We start from the raw sequence: 8,531 nt of genomic DNA on the forward strand, positions 1-8,531 counted from the left end.
GATTTGCTAGACTGACAAGTTTCTATCAATCCGTCAATCTTACTTAGCTGGCCTGCTGCTCACAAGTTTCTCTAGATTTATCATGACACAAATAACACGTTTTTAATTGAACTGAGATTCTCTGAGTCTGTATGCATACCCACATCCATTTCTAACCATTTTCATGGCTAAAACCTACTCTTACTGCAGACCTTTGAATATCCAAGATCTGCACACAAAGTTGTTGTGTATTTTCAGTTAGCACTTTTCATATTCACGCTTTGCTGAATCAGGTCAGGGTGCTCAGTCTGGTGGGGAAACACACCTGTACGTAAGAAATGCAAAAAGTTGCCTGTACAAGGGAGCTTCCATACCATCTGGCACAAGTTGATAGCATTTTAATACTACATCAACTTATTCAAGCTGAAGGCCTGGCTGAAGACGTTATAGCTACAATACTCTATGTTAAGCTAGTAAGACTTAGTAATGACTGAGGGTGCAAGCACTAAAATCTTCCCCAGAGAGTAGCACATGATATCCAATGAATAGTTACAGTAAATCTGTCTGAAATGCATTTCATATAATTCGTGGCAAAATTTGCTTTCAGAGATTACAGACAACATTTAAATTAGCAATGAGAACTACCCTGAATAACAAGCTCATTATTTACTATATTTGCCTTTTGTTGAGTTCATTCACAGCACTGCTTGGTTAGATTTTGTGGATCCTTTTCAATCCTTTCTGCATGAAAGCCCAACTATGGAACATTTCTGAATGCAACAATTGTGATTTTATAATGAACCACAAGAGGGGGGAGAATGAACATAAATGAAAGAACTTGATTTTAATGAACCACTGTTACATTTAGGACAATGTCGTATCGATGCTGAATTTAAGAATCTTGGCCAGGTGTTGTCTGCGAAATGAAGAGTTTGAACTAATGGTGAGATGCTGTTCCTAAGATTCATTTTTTCAGGTCTGCTGATTTGTTACTGAGCTTCACTTACAGCTGTGGACAAACCACATTTTCAAAGTTGCAAAATACCATGCTGAGTACTCATCCCTTTCTTTATTGCCTCAATCAAACAGAAACAAATGCTAATGAAATGATAAAAATAGAGATCTCTGTGATCTGAATAATCAGTTTTAAAGCCTCCTACCCTGCCTTATAATTTTTTTCCCCCAATTATATAAAGGAATTCTCTAACTCAGATAATCAAGGAATTTCTCCCTGGTGCACAGATGAGTATTTCGTGTCAATATGAAAACTAAATCATCTCACTGTTGTGGTCATGGACTGACACGGGAAATTCCAAGAGTATTGTCAAGCTACTTTTTAAAGAAGGCTCATAGTCCCCTGCTCCTCATGTGCAGAAGCAGCTATAGTGACGACAAAGCTGGGGACTCCTAGAGATGGTACTCTGGGACTCCTGAGAGCACATGCCCCTACAGCTGGATCAACTCTTGGAGAGCATGCACAGGCAGCTTTGGCAAGCAATCAGCTTCCTAACCCCAGGACTCTGTGGGCTTGCTGGTAGTTCCTATGGCCAGCTGGAGGGCAAGGGAGGAAAACAGATTTCAAGAAGCCACCCACTCCCCCCTCCGCTTTCTATTATTTCAAAGTGGATACAAGGGGCAGGCAAGTTTCCCAATTTTCAGTCCTCTGTATCTCATGTTCCGTGTCCCTCCTGGCCTAGGTTGTCAGTCTCCTGGGAGAGGGATAAGAAAGGAAATGAGTCTTACTGCCCTCCAGACTAAGAAAGGAGCAAAGCAACAATTATAACAGTAATATGAGGATGGTATTGCAGCAGGTGGTTGCAGCAGGACAAAAAATAGTAGCGTAGACAGCAAACCTTCTCAGCTTTTCTCTGCAAGAAAATTGCAAGTAGCCCAGTAGAGTATAACTCTAAGAGAACACCATGTAATGTTATTAGGAAAAATTAAAATGTCCTTAATTTCATGTTCAAAACCTGAACGGTGCTGAAGGAAGCTTGCAGAAAGAAATTAAGACAGTAATACTAGAAGAAGACAGAATGCTGATTACCAGCAGCGAGGTATCCAGATTTGACTAATAGCACAGTTATTGTATGCATAAGCCCTAATGGTGTTTAAGTGGTTGCTAGAATGAATGCAATTAATGTAATTTATTTGTCAGCATCCAAACACTATAATACTGGGAATAGGATGGGAGGTCCCTTGTCTAGCATATCACACTATGAATACTTTTCAGTGTCTCTTTTCACAAGTACACAAAACCAGTGACTCTGTTTATTATTTTTTTTTATTCACCTCATTTTCACAGGGCATCATCTACATAGCTGCACTGATTTAAACTGATTTTTTCTTGGTTTGTGGCATGGATTTTGCAGGGGTACTTTGGGCTGATCTAGTCTGGCTTGCCACTTGAAGGCAATAAGTGGCCTTGCACCTATCCTATAGCTCCCGAGTGAGTATATGTTTTTTAGAGAGATCCTCCTAGTTTGACTGAACTACTGTAGAGTTAATAGTAAGTTGATTCCTTTCTTAAATTGCTCCAGTGCTTAGCAGATTCATTACTCTTGACAAATGAAAACTGATGAATATGCTAGGGTTAATAGCAAAACTTTATCAACATGCATTTTCAAGTAAGTTATTCAAAAATATTAATAGCCTCTTTAAATTACTGCTCCACTCTGCACTGAGGACTGACATTGTAGGACTGTGATGAGACACGGTTGCCTTTCAGTCTGGATCCAGATCAATTACCTTATTGTGAAGCCACCAACAAGAAAGCTGTGACTGGGCTGTATATCAAAGTTCAACACAAAAAGCAGCTGTCATAACCATCAGATTATTGTTCATTAATCATTTCTTGTTCAAGATGGAGAACCCTTCCAAATCAAGGCACAGAAAACTTGGAACTGCTGTTTATAGGACTAGACAGGTATTTTCATGAGGGTTTATGGATTTCTCAAATGTTTATTATTTACATGCTAAATAATATTTTACTGGAAGTCTCTCCCTCCATACTCAGCAACACAGTTAAGTTTAAAAATCCCAGAAGAGATGAATCAATGCATTTCCATTGTAAATAGTGGAGCTATACAAATTTATATGACTGCTTCCTCTTTATTCCTCCTGACTTACATGACTAGCTTATTTAGTTGTTAGCTTGTACCCATGACACTTCATGGGTAGCTTAAAACAGCATAGAAGTATTTCTCTTAAGACACATAACTGCAAATAGAAGGCTTTCCTTTTCTTCGTTGGCAGAGTTTGGCTAGCAGACTGCACACTGTAAAAAGCATAATTAATAGGGAAGCTCCTTGTAATGGAACAAATAAACAGTTAACAGTACCAGTCTTGTGAAACAACGAAAGACTAAAATTTAGGTCCAGTTCAGAAAGCAGTACATTACTAATGCTTTTTAACAATCAGCTATATTGAAAAAATGTATCCTAGTGCCTATGTGCTTCTGAGTTCCTCACTGCATCTCAGAATCTTTGAATTGCTTCTTGTAGCTACCTTAATCTTTGGAAAACCTGTAAGTAAGAAGCTTGACTTAACATAGTGGTTGAATTCTACTGTGCGTTATTTCCCATGCATACAATCTATACAATGATAAACCTGAGGTGCTTGAGTTTTTACCTCCAATAATCACAACTAGAAAACCACAAATGGACTTTTCATTTTTCCCTTGCAAGAGCTATAAAACCTAAGGTAAACCCTCCTGCCAAATCGCTTTTATGGGAACCTCACTTTCCTGTTCACTAGTTTTACTCCAATTAATTAAAAGCAACACTCCTGCCCTTCGCTGTGGTTTCCAAGGTATTCACGGCGGTCACGTGCCCCGTCCAAAGTTCTGAGTGAGACTGAATTGCAGGTCCTCGATGGGTTCATACTTGCAGATTTGAATTTCAGTGTCCATAAAGTCCCCTTCTCCAACAGATGGAAGCCTTACAATGATGAAATGAGCAAGCCACTTAAAATTGAATACAGAAATGAAGACGACCTTACTCAGTCCTGATTCTTTTGTTTGTTTGTTTGTTTTCAAACAGGATTGATTATTTTGATGCCTCTAAAAGGAAAAGGTGAGCTGAATATTTAAATTCATGAGGGTTTTTTTGGTTTTGGGGGTATTTTTTTTTTTTTTTTTTTGAGAACATATTCCTGTCTGTAAAAGGTCTTTAAGCATTCTGCGTTCCCCTTGCTTTCCAATTAATTTTCTATGCTTTCTAATGTGGTCCTCTGAGTGCTGGAAAGTAACAGAAACAAGAATGCATTTAATACCTGGCCTGGCGTCTTGGCAGCAAAGCTTAGCACTCCAGTGTGGGGAGTAGCAGGTTCAGGACCAACCCCAGGAGTCTTACTACTTGGACTGGCAGAAGGCTAGCGTAATGCACAGACAGTGAGCTCATTCTGCAGGTGGAGTGTTCAGCTGCATTGATCTTATGGCAAACCCAGCTTGCTAAGGTTGTGGAGAAACATTGGCTCTGATCTAAAAGGAAATTGTGCTGCCTTTCCCTGTCTTTCCACTAGTTTAGCTTGCAAGCTCTAATAACATTAAAACATATTTTAAGCAAGAGGGCTGACACAGCTACAGAGACACAAAGTAATTTCCTAGAAATAGTAAATACAATAAGCAAAACTCTCTAATCTCTCATTAGGTAATTGTATTTTCATGGGGTCAGCCAGCCTCCCTGGCCAGGCTGAGGTCAATTCTAAAATATGTGTATTATATACACTAGGCATCTGTTAATGAAGCATAAATTTCATCAGCAATCTGGGTGCCAAAATCAACTCATTTGGGTACATGGTTTGCATCTACAGTGGTGTCTTATGGATTTGTTCCATAGCTGAAACAGCAAGTTTGTGTAGATGCCATGAATGGCATATAATAAGGAAAAAAAAGCAACACGACAAGCGTCTTAGAGGAACATAAATCCTCTGAATTTTTACTAGATGAAATTCAGAGGGTTGTAAGACAACAGTAAATAAAGGGTAAGGAAGAGAACACGTTACCAGAGCCAAGAATATCGGTTCAGTGTTAATAATTATTTTCTTTGACAAAAGACAAAATAAAACTAGATAAATATGAAGCAAAAGCTTCATTTTAGAGTACCCTTTCTTTCCTAAAAGGGAATGAGTGGGGCTTCACTTTAAAAAGTCACCAGTATTTTGTTCAGATCCATCACAGGGATCCTGGTAGAACATCAGCAAGATGCCACTCCATCAGCAATCAAGCAACAAGCCCTCATGCTTCTTGTTTCTCCTGTCAGCTGAGGGTGCTAAAAGTAGGACTTTTTACCAACAATGGCGAGTCTAGAAATGAGAACAGGTTCAATAACCCTAACGCCAAACCTTACGATGATGGTATGACAACACTCTTCCTTTGCAAGCATATAAGCAAAAGCTCTTGTCTGCTTTGGAAGTGGAGTGAGGCTAAGCATTCCCTTTCAACATGTAGCCTGGAATATTGCTTTGTTTTATTTAACTACCACAGGGCCTAAGGACAGCAATGATTTTTGGCCATTTTTTACTGCCCGTTAAAGTGGAAGAAGTGTTTCAGGGTAATAGCCAATGTAAAAAAGAATATGAAATAAAATAAATTCTTCGTAGTTCAGAAATGGCCCCCTTTCATTCATTAAGTTTCCATAGCTGAGCACAGGATTGGTGTGTGCTTTGGCAGTGAAAAATAACATAACATTTCAGAAAGAGCAAACTTTACCAGTAGCACATGTCGGAGCAACACTATAGGCTCCAAGTTGTGTTAAGCCAACTGTAAGTTTGACAGCAGAAATATATCAGTCTCTTTGAACAAATAATCTGACAAATATATGTAGATCCATCTGAGCTGTTCACTTAGTTTCAATCCAGTAATTTTCATGCAAAGTAAAGGTGAGATTTTAGTAGGCAATAGCATGAACAAATTATTGGGAAAAAGAATACACCATGCCAAGAATTGTCCCACAAGACAATTGAATCTCAATGAGAACTGATGACCAGCGAGTATGTGAGGGGAAAAGCCGATCTCCTTATTCTTCATTCCTCTTCCTTTTCCAGTTCAGGAGAGGATGGGTAAGTAAAGGCAAGTCAGTCCTTCTCTACTCCTCTGTATCCAAACTTCAGGGGGCAAGGAACTGAATAAACAGGAATATGGAGAAGGGGAGGATTTATCTCTGTGTTTGTATGTGAATAAGAGAAGGTAGATACAGACTCCTATTGAATTCAAGCCACAGTCTGACACTAGATATCTGTATATATATATATGTTAAAGCTCAGGTTTATGCTGCTTAATAAATAAACCTTAGATTTGAAAATAGATAGATGTAAATGCAGCATATGCTCCCTGATAGCAAGAGTAAATTTTATGTTCTTTCTTCCTCACAAAAAATATTTTTCTTCTTGCAAATAAAGGAAAGTCTTTCTGTTTTCCTAACCTATGAATAGAAGACCTGACTTCAAGGGACAGATGTCAAGGATCCTGTTAATTGAAATAATGAGATATATCTTGACGTTGATTTTTAAAACGTCACATAGGCATCTAGTTACAGAACTCCATGTAGATTTTGTTTCTCACTTGAAAAAGACATCCTTTTCTTGCTCTCTCAGAAAATATTTATCAACCTTATAAAGAGCTTGATAAGCTCATTTCTTGGTGAAATCCACCTCTCTCACGGGCAGGGACCACTAAATATCCATTTTCTTCAGAGCTTCAATTGTGCCACCTGCTGCCATTAATTATACCATTCTGTTCACACAGTTTTGTGGCTCAAATGATTAGAAGATGCTATGATGAATGTTGCCATGCAGTAAGTGAAATGTACCCATAAATACTGAAGACAACTTGGAACACTTTTGGTAGATTATATGTGTATATGGTATAGTGCTAAGTATCTAGCAGCTGGATACTCCGTTGTGCCTTTGTAAATTATGAGCTATTGCTAATTCTGTAACCTCTGAGGTTCTGTATAGTTCAAGTGCAATTAGTCTGAGCTTAGCCTGCCTGAGCACCTCTCTTGAACATCTAAGGGGAGGCTGACTGCAGGATGAAATACTGAGAGACAGTAGCCAGTAACAGAGAACAAAGTTTTGGTAAAGAATAACCAGTGGATGAATAGGTTACATGGTTTGAGTATAAAACAGGACATTTTTGAGATGGAACAATATGTATCAGAAAAGGCATACGAAGGCATGACCCTTAAAAGTAGTTAGCATGCGTGTAAACTGAGAGTTCTTCGTTACAGGAAATGAAAAATGCATAGTCCTTTCTATGTGCATCCTCACCTGGCTGTAAAATATAGCGAGACCCGCAGAAGCCCTTCCATCTACTTCAGTGGGCTGTGGGACAGACCAGTAATTGCCCTATTGGAATGACGTTACAAGGTACCTTCAGAGAGGCTGACTGTTTCCATTCTGCTGCAGCTAATGGCGTTACAGTGTAATGGTTAAGAAGCTTTTTATGTGTACAAGTTGAAAAGAAGCAGATCCTGATTACCTCTGCAAAAGAAAGCAATGAGTGAGACACCATAGGTTTTTAATACTGTTAGCTTCCACGTTAAACAGGACTGATTCTCTCTTTGAAAATCTCTGTAGTTTTGAAATTAGTGCAAACACTATCATGAATTTCTTGGGGGGAAAAAAATCAATGACATACTTCCCCCTTTATCCATCTAGCTCTGGGGAATGTAATGCTGCTGAATACGCTGGCTTTTGTAAGAGATGTAAAACAGAGTCTGTGATCATTTGTGGTCATTAAGGATCACTTTTTTTTTTCTTTTTTCATGAATAGAGGTGTTAGTGAAGGTGTTCTGGACTAATTCCAGCTCCGGTAATTGGATTTTTTTTATTTTTTTTTACCTACACACATTCCTTCAGCAGTTTCATTTGGCTATGTATGTTGCGCTCAATTCAGTGTTGCCCCATTGGCCCCCCTTGTGTCAGCCAGACTGGTGCAAACAGACAGTAAGACAACTGTAAGCGCTCCTTTCCCTCCCATAGAGCCCTTTGTCCCAGGAATATAATGCTTGACACAGCTTTACCAGATGTGTTTTCAGTGTTATATCTGGTAGGGGACCATTTCTAGATGGTGGTATTCAGTAGAGACCCAAAAAGTGAATGGGTCAGCGATTAGAAAGAGACTGGTCATTGGAGGCTGAGTCATTCTTCTAACACAATGAATTTTAGCACTGTAGTGGCACACAGGAACACCCTCAAGTCAGCCTGTGGCAGAAGATATAACCTGCTATGTGCTGCACAGATGAATTTGTAGTGATAGATGGTATCGGCAAGAGATAAGATAATTCTGTCTCTCTGTGTAACCTAGTAAAATGCTTCCAAAATTTGTCAGAGAGGGGATAAGTACACCGAAGTGCAGTATTCGATGGGAGAAAGGAAGAGACACGTGAGGCTGGGGCGAAGAGCCGAATCAAAATAAGACATCCTTTGCTCTGACAGATACAAGGACATAATGGAAAACAAGGCTGCTGTCTTTCTGCTGCTGTGCCTAACTGAAGTCACAAAGGATGATGAAAGGTCAGATGCAGTGCAAACCTCTCATTTTTCATCTAGAC

This window comes from Chroicocephalus ridibundus, chromosome 4 (assembly GCF_963924245.1).
Source record: "Chroicocephalus ridibundus chromosome 4, bChrRid1.1, whole genome shotgun sequence".
Lineage (NCBI taxonomy): Eukaryota > Metazoa > Chordata > Aves > Charadriiformes > Laridae > Chroicocephalus > Chroicocephalus ridibundus.